This window comes from Balaenoptera ricei, chromosome 13, assembly GCF_028023285.1.
Source record: "Balaenoptera ricei isolate mBalRic1 chromosome 13, mBalRic1.hap2, whole genome shotgun sequence".
Classification (NCBI taxonomy): domain Eukaryota; kingdom Metazoa; phylum Chordata; class Mammalia; order Artiodactyla; family Balaenopteridae; genus Balaenoptera; species Balaenoptera ricei.
This window is the reverse complement of record NC_082651.1, coordinates 12,376,902-12,398,330: the sequence shown is the minus strand read 5'-3', so window position 1 is coordinate 12,398,330 and position 21,429 is coordinate 12,376,902.

The following is a 21,429-nucleotide window of genomic DNA, read 5'->3' as shown; positions in this document are numbered from 1 at the left end:
GGAGGGAGGAGAGGGAGCAGGGAATTGAAACCATTTGGTCTCGGGGCTGAGAGTGTGTTTTGCAGATTTGGCAAAGAAATGTTCAGTCATTACTTTTATTAACCCTTGCTTGGAAAACAGAGGGCACACGCTTTGGATAGGCAGAAAGGCAAGGTGGAAAGCCAGGCACCAGGCCTGGGAGGCTTGCAGCCTGGTTGAAGAGAGCCATGCGTCTCCTTGCCTTTTTAGTAGATGACAATATTGTGTCACCTCCACTGGGGGATGGATTAAACGTACAGGTGGTTGCCAAAGTAACAGATGGTTCCTTTCCATTCTGCCTCTTGAGTGGCTTACTTTCCTATCTCATGTTTCCCCAATACAGCACCCCTCACCTGTGTCCCCTGCCTTACCCACCTCCTCGCCAAACAACAAACACGCTCCAGCCAGAAATCGTGGTACTTTTGGGCTCCGTATGAAGGTTTGGGTCAGAACTGGCCCACGCCACGCAGAAGGCTGAGTGCCACAGGTCTCTGCACTGTGGAGGGTCCCAGCCCATTGCTGGAGAGCTGGTAACCTCAGCAGCACCCGCTGTGGTGCTTAAAAAACTAATAAAGAGAATAATAAGTTTCCAGAGCAAGACTCTTGGGGGAGTGATTTACCCATAGCATTACAAATAAGCATTAAAGGAAGAGGGGGAGAAGCTCAGGCATTTTTTTTTTTTTTTAAAGAAATCTGGTCTTTAATAACATTTGTAAACCTCTTCACCAACTGAAGACCCTTGGGGGGAGAGGGGCTTGAAGAACTCTTTTATGAGTCTTGCCAGCTGCATTCTTAGAAGTTCCTTTTTTTCTCTTCTGGTAGAAAGGCTTAACGATCTTTATGTTTTGCAGCATCTATTGATCAGATTTGGGTAAAAAAAACTCAAACCTGTTCCCTGAGGTTGGCTGACTTCTCTTTTCTTTCTAAAAAAAAAGGAACTTTTGCTTATCTAAAGTTGGGGCAAAATAGAATCTAAGACGAACGATGATGGTTCAGAGAGAAACCCAGTGACAAAGGAAAAGTCCAAGATTGACAGACACCAATGTCTGCTTAGGAAGAAACAGAGCGAAACACTATGAAGTGACACTTCAGGATGACAGCTGCTCTAGAAATCCAGCAGAGTCTGAGGTTATTACCAAGTGTCAGCAGAGAGCACACTGGTGTGAGATCTGAGCATTATTTTTTTTTTTAACATCTTTATTGGAGTATAATTGCTTTACAATGGTGTGTTAGTTTCTGCTTTATAACAAATTGAATCAGCTATACGTATACATATATCCCCATATCTCCTCCCTCTTGCGTTATTATTACTATTATTCATGAAGCTTAAGAATTAGCTGTGCCTGTATTGACAAAGAATCACTGAAACATCATTTTCTGAACAAAAATAAATACCAGAGTTCTGGTTTCCCTTTTGAAAGACTGTGGGCGTGGTGCGTGGGAGCGGGTAAGGGGCGAGTTGGTGTCGGGTTGTCAACAGTTAGAAGCGTCCCTGGGCAAGTCCCCCCCTCCCAGGGCAGAACCATCAGATGCCGTTTCTGGCTGTAACCGCCTAACACGAAAGAGTGGTGTCTGTGTTGGTCACTGAGCTGGGCTCAGTATGCAAATTTATTTAAATCTCACAGCAAGCCAGTCAGTAGGTTTAACTGGCTGCGTTTACGGATGAGGAAAGTGAGGTTCAGAAAGGCTGAGCCACCTCTTTGAGGTCACCCAGCTGTGAGCAGTGGAGCTGGGAATAGGTTCAAGGGCATCTCTGTTCCCTGTGCTGCTGGATAACCTGCACAGAGCCCCCTAACCCCCGCTTCCCTGCTTTTAAGGCAGGGCCTTCGATGCCAAGCTGTCCGAGTTTAGGCAGCTATGCAGATGTTGGGGCCATGTTTCCACAGCTGGCCCAAGAACTTGATGCCTGATGCACGTCTGGGTGATCAGTACGAGAGCAGGGAGTTTGGGGAGGAAAGACCAGAGATGGGAATATGATTTGCCTTCCTTTTCATGGTTCAGGACTCAGGGTTGCTACAGTTTGCCCCACGTGAGAGGCAGGCGTCTGGTTTTAACTACATGATGATCATGGAACCTCCAGTAGAGTGTGTGCCCATCAGGATGAAATACTGCGATTAATGGAATTGTTAGAAATCAGAACAATCATTTTATGTCTTGCGCTGCTTGGGGCAACATTTTCCATTTACACAGGACTTTGTATCGTAACGGTTTGAGACATGATATCTTGTAGATGCCATCTGGAAAAGAATATGGATGTTCACCAACAATGAAGACCCATGTTCCCTTCCCTGGGAAGGTGATCCTTGAGGCAACAGTGTCCTTCCACTTAAGGCACAATGTCACAATTTAGCTACAATATTATCCCCTTTTATTTCCTTTTTGTCCCTGTGGAATCAAGGACTTCAAGCTTTAACATAAAAAGGAGCAATTCCCTCTGTGGCCATGCTTCTTTGAAGGAGTTGATTCCATCAGCTGTAAACAAAAAAGGGTGATGTGAGTGACTTAAGAGTGGCTTTCACAGCCTGTACGCTAGAAAACCACGGGCTTATTAGCCTCGGCACAACTGATCTGTAACACATTCCAAATTGTGCATTGACTTCTTTACCACGATTGAAAGCTGATATCTTAGAAATCCCCATAAATGATACAGACAAGGTCCCTTTTGGAAAAGAAGCTGGTATACCTCAGTGCAGACCTTCCCAGTTTGGAACAGTTCAGGCTCCATTGCTTTAGGCCAATTTACATCCCTGGGCTAGTTTACATCTGTCTTACATCCCACCTTCTAGCCCTTAGAAGATGCAAGGAATACTCATGTGATACCCCCCCCCCCCACATCTATCTGCTTTGGAATGCTCCAGAAAGAGAGGAGGGAGGAAGGAGTCTCGACAGTATCAGCCAGGGGGCCAGTTCTGTCAGGACACTGATGAACAGCTTCTGAGGCCAACGCAGAGCTGCTTCAAGTGGTGTGGCATCAAAGCTTACGGAGCCACCATCCCACAGAGCAGTGGTTAGAAACACAAAAGCAAGCTATTCTCATTACCTACTGAGCATAGCCTGCCCTTGAAAAGTTCTCCCAGGGGGAAGACCCTTTTCTAGAGGTGATGCGAGGGCTTCTCATTACGTTGGCTTCTCTGGTTTCGGAGCACAGGCTCTAGGCGCTTGGGCTTCAGTAGTTGTGGCTCACGGGCTTAGGTGCTCTGTGGCATGTGGGATCTTCCCGGACCAGGGCTCGAACCTGTGTCCTCTGCATTGGCAGGTGGATTCTTAACCACTGAGCCACCAGGGAAGCCCAGTGGTTCAGTTTTATAGAACAAAGAGCAGGATTTGGTGCTGAGATTGAATAAAACTTTTAAAGTGCATGTAAACCTCTTGAAAAGAGCATCATTTATAGGTGATGAACTTTTGTTGTTTGTAGTCATTTCCATAAGAAGCTTGAGATTAGTCTTTCTGTTAGCAATGTGATGTCTTTAGGGGGAATCAGACTTAGAACTGCAGCCTCTTTCTCTGGAACATACATTTTACCCTCTGTGCGTGTATTTTGTGCTTTGGATTTGAAGTCCTTAAGAGTATTTCTCCAGAAATGAACCCAGTCTTGCAGAAGCTGACCTTGGGAATCTGTAGCGGTGACTTGGACCTGGGTCATCAGGAGGTGGTAGAGTGGAGAGGTGAAGCATGTGGGGCAAATCCCAGCTGCACTATTAACTAGGAGTGGCAACATGGGAAGATGCCTACTTTTTTGTACCTCAGTGTTCTCATCTGTGAATTGGGGATGATGATGGTAAGATATGCTTCATAGGTTTATTGGGAGGATTAAACAAGTTCATAATACATACAAAGTGTGACGAGCACTGCTTGACACATGGTGTACGCTCAACTGGGCTAGTTACGTGATGCCATCGAAGTGGTTGTGACAGTTCCAAGTAGCAGTAGAATTGTGTATTGGAGTTTCGGTGTCACACAGTCACCTTCCAAAGGCTGTCTAATATTTTCCCCGGTCATCTTCAGAGACGCTTTTAAAGTCAATTACATGTATGCACATTCCTTCCTTTTGTGCTGTCAGAAAGAAAGGAGTTGGATATGGTTCAAAACCATGGGGAGGAGGCCAATGAGATAAAGTTTTCTATGTGGACCGAGTCAGCTCTTGTAAACTGTCTGTCTCTGATACTCAGAGAAGCAGCTGCTCCATCTCAGCAGGACCAGCCCTTGATCCTGCCTGGCACAGTTGACAAGAGGGGGGAATCCTGGTTGTGCTTTTCGACTTTGCTCGCAGGTTCTGCTCAGCCTCACTCTCACCTGCCCTGCTGTCTCCTCACACTCCTCCTGGTGCATTCTGGATGGCCTTTCCAATGCTTTTTTTTTTTTTTTTGGTGAACCATTTAATTTAAGTGTCACATACATGGAGAACAATGTGTGCATTGTGCTGAATTATTACAGAGTCAGCACACGCCACCTAGATAAAGACTTTGAGCATTAACAGCACCCGATATGCTCCCTTCCTGTCTCCCTCCAAGCATCACCTCCTCCAAAGGTAACTAGTCTCACTTCCCTCACAATAGATTGATTTTGCTGGTCTTATTACACTTTGGATAAGTGGAACCATACAGTATGTGGTCTTTTGAGCTTGGCTTCTTTTGCTTAATATTCCACCTGTGAGAACCCTCTGGGTTGTAGTTCTTTCTTTTCCACTGCTGTACAGAGCTCTATTGTATAAATGTATTCATGAATTCTATTTATTCATCCCTTCTCCCTTTATGGACATTTGAGTTGTTTTCAGTTTTGGACCATTATGAATAATGGTGCCATGAACATGTCTTTTGACAAATATATGTTGGCATACCTGTTGAGTCTGCATCTAGGAACAGGATGATGGGACATAGATGTGTTTATGTTCAGCTTCAGTGAACATTGCCTAACAATTGCCCAAAATGGTTGAACCAATTGATAGCCCCACTAGCAGTGTACGTGTGTTCCTTTGCTGAATATCTTTACAGATACTCGATACTCTTAATTTATTTTCTGGAGTGTGTGTAGTAGTGTCTCATTGTGGCTTTGATTTGCATTTCCCTGACGATTAGTGAAGCTGAGCATCTTTGCATGGGCTTGTGTCCCTCTGTATGTCTCTTTTGGAAAAATGTCTGTTCCAGTCCTCTGCCCATTTTTTAACCTTTTTTTTTTTAATGTTGATTTGTATGAGTTCTTTGTATATTTTGGATATTAACCCCTTATCAGCTATACCATTTGCAAATATCTTCTCCCATTCAGTAGGCAGCTTTTTGTTTTGTTGGTAGTTTCCTTCGCTGTGCAGAAGTTTTTTAGTTTGGTGTAGTCCTATTTGTTTATTTTTGCTTTTGTTTCCCTTGCCTGACATATCCAAAAAATATTGCTAAAAGTGATGTCAAAGACTGTACCGTCTATGTTTTCTTCTAGGAAGTTTATGGTTTCAGATCTTACATTTAAGTCTTTAATCCGTTTTGAGTTTATTTTTGTATATGGTGTGAGAAAGTAGTCCAGTTTGGTTCTTTTGCATGTAGCTGTCCAGTTTTCCCAACACAACTTATTGAAGACACTGTATTTTTCCATTGTATATTCTTGTCTTCTTTGTCAAAGGTTAATTGGCCATGTAAGTGTGGATTCATTTCTTGGCTCTCTATTCTGTTCCATTGATCTGTATGTCTGTTTTGGGGCCAGTACCATACTGTTTTGATTACTGTAGCTTTGTAGTATAGTTTGAAATCAGGGCATGTGATGCCTCTAGCTTTGTTCTTCCTTCTCAAGATTGTTTTGGCTATTTGGGGTCTTTTATGTTTCCATACAAATTTTAGAATTATTTGTTATAGTTCTGTGAAAAATGCCATTGGTGTTTTGATAGGGGGGTATGTTCCCTCTATACCCGTGTTGTTGAGAGTTTTTATCATAAGTCAATGCTGAGTTTTGTCAAAAGCTTTTTCTGCATCTATTGAGATGATCATATGATTTTTATACTTCAGTTTGTTAATGTGGTGTATCACACTGATTAATTTGTGGATATTGAATCATCCTTGCATCCTTGGGATAAATCCCACTTGATCATGATGTATGATACTTTTAATGTATTGTTGAATTCAATTTGCTAATATTTTGTTGAGGATTTTTGCATCTATGTTTATCAGTTATATTGGCCTGTAATTTTCTTTTTCTGTGGTGTCTTTGTCTGCTTTTGGTATCAGAGTGATGCTGGACTTGTAGAATGAATTTGGAAGTGTTCCTTCCTCTAAAATTTTTTGGAATAGTTTGAGAATAATAGGCATTAACTCCTTAAATGTTTAGTAGAATTCACCTGTGAAGACGCCTGGTCCTGGATTTTTGTTTGTTGGGAGTTTTTTTTGTTACAGATTCAATTACATTACTGGTAATTGGCCCATTCATATTTTGTATTTCTTCCTGACTCAGTCTTGGGAAATTATGCATTTCTAGGAATTTATCCACTTCTTCTAGGTTGTCCATTTTATTGGCATATAATTGTTTGTAGTAATCTCTTTTGATCCTTTGTATTTTTGTGGTGTTGGCTGTAACTTCTTTTTCATTTCTGATTTTATTGATTTGAGCCCCCTCTCTTTTTTTCTTGATGAGTCTAGTTAAAGGTTTATTAATTTTGTTTATCTTTTCAAAGAACCAGCTCTTAGTTTCTTTGATATTTTCCATTTTATTAGTCTCTATTCATATATTTCTGCTCTGATATTTATGATTTTTTTCTAGTAACTTTGGGTTTTGTTTGTTCTTTCTCTAGTTCCTTTAGGTGTAAGGTTGTGTTGTTTATTTGAGATTTTTCTTATTTCCTGAAGTAGGCTTGTATTACTATAAACTTCCTTCTTAGAACTGCTTCTGTTTCATCCCATAGATTTTGGATCATTGTGTTTTCATTTTCATCTGTCTCCAGGTATTTTTTTTATTTCCTCTTTGATTTCTTCAGTGACCCATTTGTTGTTTATTGGCATATTTTTTAACCTCCATGTGGTTGTATTTATTTGCAGTTTTTTTCTTATAGTTGATTTCTAGTCTCATACTGTTGTGGTCAGAAAAAATGCTTCATATGATTTCAATCATTTTAAATTTATTGAACCTTGTTTTGTGGCCTAGCATTTGATCTATTCTGGTAAATGTTCCATGTGCACTTGAAAAGAATGTGTCTTCTTCTGCTTTTGGTTAGAATGTTTAATATATATCTATTAAGTTCATCTGATCTAATGTGTTGTTTAAGGCCAGTGTTTTCTTATTGATTTTCTGTCTGGAGGATCTGTCTATCGATGTAAGTGGGGTGTTAAAGCCCCTACTATTGTTGTGCTACTGTCAATTTCTCTTTTTATGTCTGTTAATATTTGCTTTATGAATTTAAGTGCTTCTATTTTGGTTATATTTATATCTTCTTGCTTGTTTGTAAAACTCTTCATTTCTCCTTCAAATCTGAATGATTGCCTTGCTCGGTAGGATATTCTTGGTTGTAGATTTTTCCTTTTATCACTTTAAATATATTGTGCCACTCCCTTTTGGCCTGCAAATTTTCTGCTGAAAAGTCAACTGACAGTCTTATGGGCATTCCCTTGTCCATAATAAGTTGCTTTTCTCTTGCTGCTTTAAAGATTCTTTATCTTTATTTCCTCTTTGATTTCATCATCAACCCATTGGTTTTCTAGTAGCATGTTGTTTAGTCTCCATGTAAGCATTTTTTCCCTCATTTCTCTTTCTTCTTTATCTTTAACACTTGCCATTTTAATTACAACGTGTCTTGGTGAGGACCTCTTTGGCTTATCTTGTTCAGGACTCTCTGTGCTTCCTGTTCCTGGATGTCTTTTTTCCTTTCCCAGGTTAGGAAGGTTTTCAGCTACTATTACTTCAAATAAGTTCTCTACCCCTTTCTCTTTCTCTTCTCTTTCTGGGATCCCTAAGGTTAGTATGCTTGATGTGGTCCCAGAGGTCTCTTAAACTGTCACCATTTTTTAAAATTCTTTTTTTCTTTTTTCTGTTCAGCTTGGGTGATTTCCACTACTCTGTCTTCCAGTTCACTGATCTGTTCCTCTGTGTCATCTAATCCACTGTTGAGTCCTACCAGTGTATTTTTATTTAGTTATTGTATTCTTCAGCTCTGTTTTGTTTTCTTTTACATTTTCTAACTCTTTGTTAAACTTCTCATTGTGTTCATCAGTCTCCCAAATTCATTGAGCATATTTATAATCATTACCTTGAACTTTTTATTAGATAGACTGCTTATCTCCACTTTGATTAGCTCTTCTTCTGGGGTTTTATCTTGTTCCTTTGTTTGGAACATATTCCTTTGTTGCCTCATTTTTCCTAATTCTCTGTGTTTATTTGTATGTATCAGGTTGGTCAGTTATGTTTCCTCATCTTGGAGAAGAAGTCATAGGAGATGTCCTATGGGGCTCAGCAGCACACTCCCCTCTCTTCATCAGAGCTATATAATCTAGGGGTGCCCTATATGTGGGCTGAGTAGGCACTTCTGTTGATGCATGTCTGACTACTGTGGGTATGCTGGTAGGTGGGGCTGGCCCCTGGTCTAACTGCCTGCCAGGAGCTGCCTCGTATGAAGGCTGCCAGCCACTGGTGGTCATGGCTGGGTCCCAGTGCAGCTGGCTGCAGGTCCTGGGGGTCCCAGAGCTGGTGCCGACCAGTTTGTGGGTGGGACTTGTCCTGCGGTGGCTGGCTGCAGATGCTGGAGTGTCTGGGGCTGGTATCATCCCACTTGTGGGTGGGTATCAACTCACTCGTGTGGCTGCTGTGGGGCTCAGGGCCCTGGAGATGGTGCCAGCCTGTTGGTGGGGAGGGCCAGATCCCAAGGCTGCTGGATGTGGGGCCAGGGGTCCTGGGGCTGGTACTGGGCTGCTGGTAGGTAGGGCCAGGGCCTGTGGGATCTCGGGGCTTGTGTCAGTCCACTGGTGGGTGGGCTGGGTCCTGGGTCTGCTTGTGGGAGGGGCTGGGTCCCTGTGCAGCTGGCTGCTTGGCCTGAGGGTTCTGAGACTTGTGCCAACTGGCTGGTGGGCAGGTAAGCCCATGACCTTAATAGACTAGAGGAAGGAATCCAAAGTGGCACTTGCCAGCACCAGTGTCTTTGTGGTAGAACGAGCTCCCCAAATGGCTTCCACCAGCATCTAGGTCCCCAAGGTGAGTCCCAGTTGCCTTCTGGGTCTCTGGGAGGCTCTCCAAGATCAGCAAGTAGGTCTGACCCAGGCTCCTTTCAAATGACTGCCTCCGTGCTGGGTCTTGGAATGTGTGAATTTTTTGTGTGCCCTTTATGAGTAGAGGCTCTGTTTCCTACAGCCCTCAGGCTCTCCATATGCAAGCCTCACTGGCCTTCAAACCAGATGATCTGGGGGCTCATCTTCCTGGTGCAGGACCCTGAGGCTGATGAGCCTGATGTGGGGCTTAGACCCCTTGTTCTTTGGGAAGAAACTCTGCAATTATGATATCCTCCCATTTGTGGGTCACTTACCCAAGGGTGTGCTATCCAAGGGTTTGAGTCTTGACTATACTGTGTGTTCACCCCTCCTACCCATCTCATTGTGGTTCCTTCCTTATACTTTTAGTTGTGGAAAATATTTTCTGCTATTCTTCAAGTCGTTCTCATCAATAGTTGCTCTGTAAATAGTTGTAATTTTGGTGTGCCCATGGGAGGAGGTGAGCTCAGGGTCTTCCTACTCTACCATCTTGGCCACTGCTCTGAAATACCACTGATTTTTGAATATGGATTGTGTATCCCATAACCTTGCTGAGCTTGTTTATTAGTTTTAATAGATTTTGTTGTTGTGGATTCTTTAGGATTATATATATAATCATATATATCTATATACATATATGTATATAGATATATATGACTATATCACCTGCAAATGGATATAGTTTTACTTCTTTTCTAATTAGATACATTTTATTTCTTTTCTTCCTGAGATTTAGTTGATTTTTCTTTCCCTGGACTGCTGCAAGCCTTTGATTAATTTCCAGAGTTCTGAAAAAGTTGATTTTGAGAAATTTTGCCAGTTTTTATATTGCTTTTCTGGAGAGGCAAACTTTTGGAGGTCTTTACTCCTCCACTTTTGCTGATGTCACATCAGTCTTTTAATTGGAACATTTGTTTTATTTCCATTTTATATAATTATGTCCACCTTATAATTTGTTTTCTATTTGTAATTTGTTTTATGTTTCTTTTACTCTCCCTTATTGCTTACTTTTGTATTAATAAAATATTTTTATTGTCCAATTTCCCCTTTTCCATTAGATAGTTATTTTTATATTCTTGGCCTTTTATACTTGAATATAAATAAATATTTTTTTCATCATTTCTCAGACAATATTATTATCTTGAAACAGTTTAACTTTGTTTACTCCTCTCATGCCTTTTGTGCCATTATAGTAATCATGAATTTTAATCCTACATATATTTTAGTTTCCGTAAGACATCATTATTGTTTTGTACAATTAGTATTTGTTTACATTTACCCACATGTATGCCTTTTTCCTTGCTTTTCTTTGGTTTTGTGTTTTTTTTTTTTCTTTTCTGGTGGGGGGGAACATTTTCTTTTTGCTAAAGAGTATTTCATTCAGTGTGGGTTTTCTTCTGATGAATACTCTCAGGTTATTGTTGGAGGGACTTGAGGTCTGAAAGTGCATTTATTGTGCCTTCAATTTTGAAAGATATTTCACTGGGTATAGAATTCTTGGTTGTAAATTTTTTTTTTTCTTTCAGCACTGTTGTTGATCAACTGTAAGCTGTTTTTGTTAACTGTAAGGTTTTTGTTTTTAATTAACTGTGAGCTGTTTTTGTTAACTGTAAGTCTCACTGTTGCTCCTTTGAAGGTCATATGTCTTCCCCACTCTGGCTGCTTTCAGGATTTTTCTTTTTTTGAGTTTTTGGTTTTCTGTAGTTTTACTATAGTATACCATAGAAGATACTGTCAATACTCCACATGTTTTCCCTGGAAGCCTTTCACCAGTAGGTGGTTAGATTGAGATTGAAGCAGGGACATACTGAATGACACAACAATTACAACACTTCTAATATTAATAAATTTGAAATAGCCATAATGAAGTTTATTTTCGTGTGAATCTTAGATTCTTTTGTTCTAGAGAGATGATGAGCCAAGGCCAGTTTTTGGCATATAATTAGCACTCTGTAAATATTTCAATGAAATGTTTTAGTAAATCTTTGAATGAATGAATGAATGGGCAGATGGTGGATGGATGGATGAATCAGAGCAAATTGATGATCAGGCCAAATTGAAGAAAAGTGGGCTTCAGCTTTTGATCAGACAGTCATCTAGTTTTCTTGAACAGGTCCCTGAAACTCTCTTGGGGTCATTTCCTTCAGGTCACTTTCTTCACTTGTAACAGGAGGGCATTGGTGTGGAACATCTTAGGGTCCTCTTCTAACTCTACTGGTCTATGAAATGCCTGGCAACAAAGTATCTGTGCACAGAGCTCTGAAGTCAACTGTCTTGGTGGCTTCTCGGCTCACCTCAGGGATTCCAGACAGAACAGACTTGACTAGTTTGTAAGTTTTTCTGCACGATTTCCTCACATCTGGGAGTAAGGCATTGACACTGGCTGTCCTGCTCCACCCCAGATCAGACGTTTCCTGTGCTCCCACAGCTCTGGGTCAGCTTCTTTGCCTTCCTGCCCAGCTGTCCAGTCATGCAACTTCCTGTGTGCTGCCTTCTTCACCTGTGCTCAACTCCCAAGTGCCTGGTATAACATCTGACACATGGTGGGAACTCAGTGAGTCATGAATAAAAGAATTATGTTCCTATATTTTTCTCCTGGGACAGAAGGAGCTCCGTGGCATAATCTTCTTATCAGGTGGAAACTTCTTTCTCTCCTCAAGATGTGGTTTATATGTAGTGGTGGGAAAGAGATCGTTTTTTAAAAATTAATTAATTAATTAATTATTGGCTGCATTGGGTCTTCGTTGCTGTGCATGGGCTTTCTCTAGTTGCGGCGAGTGGGGGCTGCTCTTTGTTGCAGTGCGTGGGCTCTAGGCGTGCGGGTTTCAGTAATTGCAGCACATGGGCTCAGTAGTTGTGGCTTGCAGGCTCTAGAGCACAGGCTCAGCAGCTGTGGTGCACAGGCTTAGTTGCTCCACAGCATGTGGGATCTTCCTGGACCAGGGCTCGAACTTGTGTGCCCTGCATTGGCAGGCGGATTCTTAACCACTGCACCACCAGGGAATCCCAAGAGATTGTTTTTTAAAAGGAAGGGAACCAGAGATTGTTTTTTAAAAGGAAGGGAACCAGACTCCTTAAAAGTTCTTCCTTGCATGTTAGCTACTAACTTATGGGGAAAGGGAGGAAGGACCTTGGCTCAGCTTCCTCCTTCAATTACACCCCTCCCCATGTCCCTGTGCTCTGCATTCCTGGTCTGGATACCACATCTCTCAGACTCAGAAGGCAAATAAGTTCCCATGCAAGAGGAAGATCTGTTTGTTCGGGAGAATGTTGTGTGCAGGTGTGGTCTGGTGCTTGCTTGAGTTCTTGAAATCTCACCCAGCAGAGCTCACTCAGCGCCTTATCCATAGCTCTCAGCAGCAGCAGTTCTACTTTTGGCTTCTTGTATTTTCTTTGTTCCAGTCCACTGAAAGCCTGTGAGACCCTGACTGCCTCGTATGTTCAGCCTACCGCGAGGGGAACCCGTCACTGTCTGTTGCTTACTTTTCCTGTATAGGTTATTACAGAATATTGAGTAGAGTTCCCTATGCTATATAGTAGGTCCTTGTTGTTTATTTTATATATAGTAGTGTGTCTATATTAATCCCAACCTCCCAATTTATCCCTCCCCCCACCTTTCCCCTTTGGTAACCATAAGTTTGTTTTCTAAGTCTGTGGGTCTGTTTCTGTTTTGTAAATAAGTTCATTTGTATCCTTTTTTTTTAGATTCCATGTATAAATGATATCATATGATATTTGTCTTTATCTGCCTGGCTTACTTAACTTAGTATGATAATTTCTAGGTCCATCCATGTTGCTGCAAATGGCATTATTTCATCCTTTTTATGGCTGAGTAATATTCCATTGTGTATATATATATACCACATCTTCTTTATCCATTCATCTGTTGACGGACACTTAGGTTGATTCCATGTCTTGGGTATCATAAATAGTGCTGCAGTGAACAATGGGGTGCATGTATCTTTTCAAAGTATGATTTTCTACAGATATATGCCCAGGAGTGGGATTGCTGGATCATATGGTAGCTCTATTTTTAGTTTTTTAAAGAACCCCCATACTGTTCTCCATAGTAGCTGCACCAACTTACATTCCCACTAGCAGTGTAGGATGGTTCCCTTTTCTCTACACCCTCTCCAGCATTTATTATTTGTAGACTTTTTAATGATGGCCATTCTGACCAAAGTGAGGTGATACCTCATTGTAGTTTTGATTTGCATTTCTCTAATTAGCGATGATGAGCATCTTTTCTTGTGCCTTTTGGACATCTGTATGTCTTCTTTGGAGAAATGTCTATTTAGATCTTCATTTACTTACTTTTCAAGTAGAAAGTCCTTTCTGTGGCAGCCTTTACCTACACTGTGGGAACTTAACCTTCCTTAAACCTGTTTTATTTGAGGAAAAGATGTTGTGGTTTTCAACCTTGTCTACATCTGCTCCAGACGGGCGACCTCTGATGGACTCCTCAGAAAGTCAATGACAAAGATTCCTCATCTGTACCAGTGACAGCAGTGGACGTGAATGAAAGCTCTGGCCCCTGGCTTCAAATCTGGACCTCATGGTCCACTAACTGAGGCATCTTGGGACAGAATCCTGTCGCAGGCTCTGTTTCTCCATCTACATATTGGGGACTTACAGCTGCGAATAATAAATGAGATGGTACACGTAACAGGCACAGCAGAGTACCCAACTCGATACATGTTAATGGTTGGCATTGCTGCAGGCACTGAGACTTGGTAAATATTTAATACCCATTTCTTCCTCTCTTCTTGGCCTAGAGGAGTTTGGATAACAAGTCAGATTGTGATTTCTCTCTTTACTTCAGCAATCACAGGAAGAACCTAAGCCCAAAAGTCATCTCTTCTGACGCCCCCGTGGTTCCCAGCAGAAGTTGCCAGCATGGGCCTCATGGAAAAACCATTACAAGCATCCTCTACTTTTCAAAAGTTCGACTTATGCCATTCCACTTTTACAAAAGACCTACATTAGTACCTGTTTTTGCTCATCGAAAGAAATCCCAAGAAGATTTTTACTTTTTTGGAAAAAGGCAGAAAGTTAAAGTAGCGATCAGCCTGTGTTTTGCTTTGAGCCGTTAGAGGCAGCGCGCGCCCCAGCAGCTAGAGTAGCGCCACCAAGTGCCTTCGCCTGGAACTACACTCAGCATCTCCGCATCAAGCCGCCATAGCTTTGAACTGTGTCTGCCAGCCTCTGTGCTAGATCTCTATTTATTTTAAGCGTCTGTTAGCAAGATGGGTCCTAAGGTAATTGATTATTTGCTTTATGCTACTTCTGTTTAAGAAAGATTTCCTAGGGACGCTCCGCTTTTGGATAGCGGGGAGGGGGGGCGGTTTGGGAGGGGAAGTACCCTTTTAGGAACTCTTTCCTTATTTGTTATTTGCTGAACTGAAAGGTTCTTCATTCCAAGGACTGCCTACATTTCACGAATTGCAGATTTCCTTCTTTAAAATAAAATGAGGAATTTCCTTTGGAGACTTTAGTAAAGTCCTGTGGGAAGACAGTGATCTGGTGGGGTTAACACTCTGTCTTCATAGAAAATCAAGGTTCCTCTGTGGGTCACAGCTGCTGTGTCATGACTGCTCTTTGCAAAAGGAGGAAATACTATCAGTTACGAAAAACGAAAAGTCATTGAGGGATTAACGTTGGGTGAAACCCCTTTTGCAATTCAGTAGATCGCAGTCTGCAAAACCATGGTGTATTATGATGATTGTTATTTCATTTTAGAATTCTGAGAATTAGTGACAGAAAAGTCAGAGACTGTGACTCCTTTGTGTCAGTTTGTGATGTTTGTCATCTTGATCTTCATCAGATAGTAAAAGAAACCACACCACTCATTAGGGATTCTTTTTTACCCCCTCTGTTAACCAAAGACTTTTTATTGTAATTTTATATATGGTTTGCTTGACTTTCTTTTTAAAAAAAGTCTTCTTAGGATGATCAGTTTTGTTGAAGCCAGTAGGTTTGATCTCCCATGGCAGGGAGTGCCTGGGGGTGTGGACTTTGGTTCTAACACTTTCTTTTTTTTTTTTTTTTTTTTTTTTTTTTCACACGCACACACTGTATTTTATTTTTACAAGAGATAAATCGACTGACACCAAGCATTGTACATGGATGACCACAACAAAAGCAACAATGATTGCAATTACCAAACATGAAACACACTCATACTATGTCATAGTATTGACATTCAGTCCAGTAATCCTCCACTGTAACAGCTCCTTTACTTTGCAGTGAAAATTGATTTGTATATTCTTTGCCTCTGAGTCCTTGTGGAATTTTTTTTTTTTTTTTTTTTTAATTCAGACAGAAAGTCACAAAAATTATACTCATCCTCATCAGTTCACTCAGTCCCATGTAATTAATTTTTTTTTTCATCTTGATCTTTTGTTAGCACTTTTATGAGTTCATCAGTTTTTCATTAGAGTTCTGAAAATGCTTATTCATTCAGTTCAGCAGTACAGTCTGTTACCAGAAACCTGTACTTGTCAGAGTCTTTTCCATGTATTTCTTGAAGATGAAACCCTTTTATAGGAACATATTTGCAAAATCATCAGAGTACACCCAGAACTGTCTGTAAATGACAAAAGACTTAAAAATGACCACGGTTAAAGATTTGATGACAGTTCATAATAATGCAGTTGACAAGAAAATTAGTTATTTCTGAGATACACATTTTAAAGTAATAACTAGGATTATTACTTATAACATTATACTAACACTTTCTTAAGTGACAACCTTTTCCTATTGGAGGAGCAGCTGCTGAATTTGAAGATCCTTTTTCCCAGAGATGGGAGTCTAGAGCCTAGCTCCCAGGGGGCTTAGGTGATCCTTCCCCAGACCGGGTCTCATAGCACGGCCCTGATTCTCAGCCCTGAGCCATTCTGCAGAAGGACGTGTGGATAGCTCAGTGGGCATCTCTGTATGTGTGAGCTGACTGAGTAGACACAAGGGGACTTGATTAGGAAACATGAGTCATCTCAAGGAGTTAAAAAAAAAACTGAGAAAATTGACAATTCTTAAATCTACAAAGCATGCTTATTTCGGAGTGATACCAGCTTTGCACTCCTACCATGTGTCAGGCTCAGGGCCCACTGCTCTCTGTGCATTAGCTCCTTTAGTATTCCCCAAAGCCCTGCAAAGATTTCCCCCTTTACCAATGAGAAAATGAGCTGTAGAAAGGTGAAGGGTGAAGGGCATTGCTAAAAGTCCTAAAACTTGTAAGTGGTGGAGCAGAGGCAGAATCTTCGGTGAGCACGAGGGAGAGATGACCTTAAGATGCAGCACGAAGGATTTAGGTTAGACACGAGACTCATTTGGGGAAAATAAATCTCACTGCAAGGCTTTGCAGTGAGTTACTGTGCAGTCTTCTGGACGCCTTTAAAAAAGGCATAGGATGACTTTTGCAAAAGCCAAAAGATGGAAGCAACCCAGGGGTCCATGGACGGATGACTGGATAAACAAAATGTGTTCTATACATAGAACGGAATATTATTCAGTCTTGAAAAGCAAGGAAATTCTGACACACGCTGTAACATGGATGAACCTTGAGGACATTATGCTAAGTGAAACAAGCCAGTCACAAAAGGACAAACACTGTATGATTCTGCTTATATAAGAGATACTTAGAGCAGTCAATCTCATAGAGACAGAAAGTAGAATGGTGGCTGGCAGGGGCTGGGAAGAGGGGATATGGGGGTTGTTGTTGAATGGGTATGGAGTTTCAGTTGGGGTGATGAAAAGAGTTCCGTGGAGGGATGGTGGGATGGTTGCACAACACGGCGAATGTACTTAATGCTACTGAACAATACACGTGAAATGGTTAAGATGGTAAATTTTACGTTATGTGATGACCACAATTAAAAACAAATAGGATGGTTAAACGCAGTACTTCCTGAGGGTGAGGGCTGGTCTCTAGGACAGGTTGTCGTGCCCTCAGATGCCGTGTCACATGTGCTGGGAGAACTGATGTAACTGTCCTGTCTTCCCCGGACCTGGCCCATGTCCCCCGATGTTCTCTTAATTGTTAACTATGAATTCTGCCTCATATGCTTAGCTCTTAATGTCTCACATGGCTGAGTACCCTCCACCAGGGCTCATCAAGCTTGTGCCCCTGGGAGTGGTGTTTTTGTGGGCAAGCCTGGCTCTGTGGTTTCTAAGACGTTGACTACGTTTCGTGTTGCAACCCTGGGAAGAAGGACTGGGTGCTTTTTGCATGAAAAAAACGTTGTGGCCTGATTTACATGTGGGTAAGTTTTCAAGAATAATTACACACTAGACTCACTGTGGAATGTGTGCTCCAAAAAGGAAAACAAAGTGTGATGGTAGTTATGAGGCAGATGGAAACATCAAAGAGCTTGTACTGCTGTCAAAGTTCCAGACATTTTGAGGCACAACTTGTGATGAATCAAAGAGACCCTTTAGGTCAGGATTCAAGGTTTGGTGGGAGACATCCTCGGTGAATGCCTCCTGCTGGCACACTGAACTTTTCCTCCATTGCTACTTTGCAAATCTGCAAGGGTTCAAGTGCAAGGGTGTGTGCTTTTCTCTGCCTTCTCTCTTCTCCACGGCCCTTAGTGCAGACACTAGTGAGGCTGGTGTCTTTTTACATATGTAGTGCCTATTTGTATTTCTCTTTGCGTGAGTTGCCTATCCACAGTCTCCTGTTAAAAAAAAGGTTTGAAACATATATCTGCTGTAATATAGACCTGAAAGTTGTTAAGAGAGTAGTAGATCCAGAGCCTTCTCATCACATTTTCCTTTCTTTTTAGATTTCTTTTTAATTAAAAAAAATTTTTTAACATTTTTATTGGAGTATAATTGCTTTACAATGGTGTGTTAGTTTCTGCTTTATAACAAAGTGAATCAGCTATCCAGATACATATGGAATCTCAAAAAAATTTTTTTAATTAAAAAAATTTTTTTATTGGAGTATTATTGCTTTACAATGTTGTGTTAGTTTCTGCTGTACAATGAAGTGAATCAGCTATATGTATACCTATATCCCCTCCCTCTTGGACCTCCCTCCCACCCCCCCATCCCACCCATCTAGGTCACCACAGAGCACCGAGCTGAGCTCCCTGTGCTATACAGCAGGTTCCCACTTCAATCTATTTTACATATGGGAATGTATTTATGTCAAACCTAATCTCCCAATTTGTCCCACCCTCCCCTTCCCCCCTGTGTCCACATGTCTGTTCTCTATGTCTACATCTCTATTCCTGCCCTACAAATATGTTCCTCTGTACCATTTTTCTAGATTCCACAAATATGCATTAATATACGATATTTGTTTTTATAGTTGATTTACAATGCTGTGTTAGTTTTAGGTGTACAATAAAGTGATTTAGTTATGTATATGTGTGTGTGTGTGTATTCTTTTTCAGATTCCTTTCCATTACAGGTTCTTTTGTTCTTTTTGTGTCTATATGAGAAGCTAGATGTTAATTAAACTCACTGTGGTAATCATTTCACAGTATGTGTAGGTCAAACCATTATGCTGTACATCTTAAACTTATACAGTGCTATCTGTCAATTATATCTCAATAAAACTGGGAAAAAAAGAAAAGAGAAAAAAATTTTAAAGAGTTTGTTAAAATAGAATGATTATTATGCTTTACTAAGAGTGATAGAAAGCAATTTAGAACAGATTTTCTTTTTACAATAGTAATAGTGAAACAGCAATAAATGTTCTGGCTAAACTTTACCTCCTCTGCTTGAATATGGATGATCAATTTTATGTAGAAACTGTTTCTATAAGTAAAAACAGAGCACTATAACATTTCTGGATCTATGTCATATGGACAGGAGGCTGTGTTAATATATATATGTACACACACACATATATATTCTTTATTGGATTCTTTTCCCTTATAGGTTATTACAAAATATTGAGTATAGTTCCCTGTGCTATACAGTAGGTCCTTGTTGATTATCTATTTTACATACAATAGTGTGTTATCTGTTAATCCCAAACTCCTAATTTATCCCTCTTCCCCACTTTCCCCTTTGGTGATCGTAAATTTGTTTTCTATGTCTGTGGATCCGTTTCTGTATTTTTTTTTTTTTAGAAGTTTGTTTGTTTATTTATTTATTTATTTATTTATTTATTTATTTATATTTGGCTGTGTTGGGTCTTCGTTTCTGTGCAAGGGCTTTCTCCAGTTGTGGCGAGCGGGGGCTAATCATCATTGCGGTGCGCCGGCTTCTCATTGCAGTGGCTTCTCTTGTTGTGGAGCACTGGCTCTAGGTGCTTGGGCTTCAGCAGTTGTGGTGCATGGGTTCAGTAGTTGTGGCTCGCAGGCTCTAGAGCACAGGCTCAGTAGTTGTGGTGCACAGGCTTAGTTGTTCTCTGGCATGTGGGATCTTCCCGGACCAGGGCTCGAACCCGTGTCCCCTACGTTGGCAGGTGGATTCTTAACCACTCTGCCACTAGGGAAGTCCCTTGTATCAATTTTTAAAAAAATTCCACATATAAGCGATATGTGATTTTTGTCTTTCTCTGTCTGGCTTACTTAACTTAGTATGGTAATCTATAGGTCCATCTGTGTTGCTGCAAATGTCTTTATTTCATTCTTTTTGATGGCTGAGTAGTATTCTGTTGTATATATGTACCACATCTTCTTTATCCATTCATCTGTCAATGGGCATTTAGGTTGCTTCCATGTCTTGGCCATTGCAAATAATGTTGCTATGAACACAGAGGTGCATGTATCTTTTCAAATTATGGTTTTCTCCAGATATATGTCCAGGAGTGGGATTGCATGTTCCTATGGTAACTTTATTTTTAGTTTTTTAAGGAACCTCCATACTGTTCTCCATAGTGGCTGCACCAATTTACATTCCCACCAACAGTGTAGGAGGGTTCCCTTTTCTCCATATCCTCTCCAGCATTTATTATTTGTAGACTTTTTGATGGTAGCCATTCTGACCCGTGTGAGGTGATACCTCATTGTAGTTTTGATTTGCATTTCTCTAATAATTAGTGATGTTGAGCATCCAGTATGGTTTCTTATATGGGACATTAATTTCATGTAGCTGCAGAGTAAAAACAGTGTGCAGAAGCTGTGCTCTGATCAAGCGGTTGGCACCTGGAACACCATGACAGCATCATTTTAGAAGAGGTTATGCATGGTGAGTTCCACATCTCTATCTAGACAGCTACTCATGTGGCTTTCTATCAACATAATACAGTCAGGTTACTTATGCTGTGGGTTTTGGAAGGTTGTATTTCACTGGTGTATACCAAGTCTGGGCAGAAAGCTAAGGAGAATGAACGCTGAAATCACGGACCTCTTTATTGACTTTCTTAGGGTAGAAAGAAAAGGGGAGGGGTTCTTACTTTTTTCTGATTAAATTATTTATAATTCTGGATGCTAATTCTTTATCTGTAATGCATGTTGCAAATATTTCAATCCATTCTGTGCTTTTAAACCTTATTTTTGTTCTTGTTGTACACAATAGAAAAATGTATGTAGTCCTTTTCTTTATAGTCTTTGCAATTTATTTCTACTCTACCCTAAATTTACAAAAACGTTTATCTTATATTTTTCGTAATGCTTTTATAGTGTTTTATGTTTGTTCTTTGATTCATTTGGAGGTCAACTTTATGTGTATGGTGTGAGGTAGGGATCTACCTTAATTCTGTTGCAGTAAACTTTATTGATTGTTCCAATTGAATTTATTTAATCTCCACTAACTTGAGATCCCATCACTTTTGTATTTACTTGCTTACACACACACACACAGACACACACACACACAACTAAATTCTAAATTCTTGACTCCTTTTAAAGGAGTCTGTTATTTAACTATTGATCTAGTTTTCAAGAAACGAATCTTTGGTTTCATTTAGCAACTCATTTATTTATGCTTTTATATTTATTAGTTCTGCACTTTTTTGATATTTTGTGGTTTTTGCTTCTTGAGTTGAATGCTTAGTGCATTCATTTTCATTACATTTTTTCTAATATTTGCATTAAAGACTGTAAATCTTTTTCAGAATAGCTCTCTGGCTGCAATTTACAGGTTTTGATATGCAATGCTCTGTATTTGTTTTAAAATAGTTCACTATTCTGTCTGTTTTTGATGTTAATTTATTAATTTTTATCATGTAAGTGGATGTGTTTGAACTAACACTTTGCTACCAGATTACATCACTTTTAAGAGTTAGAGTAATATTGTGATCTTGAAC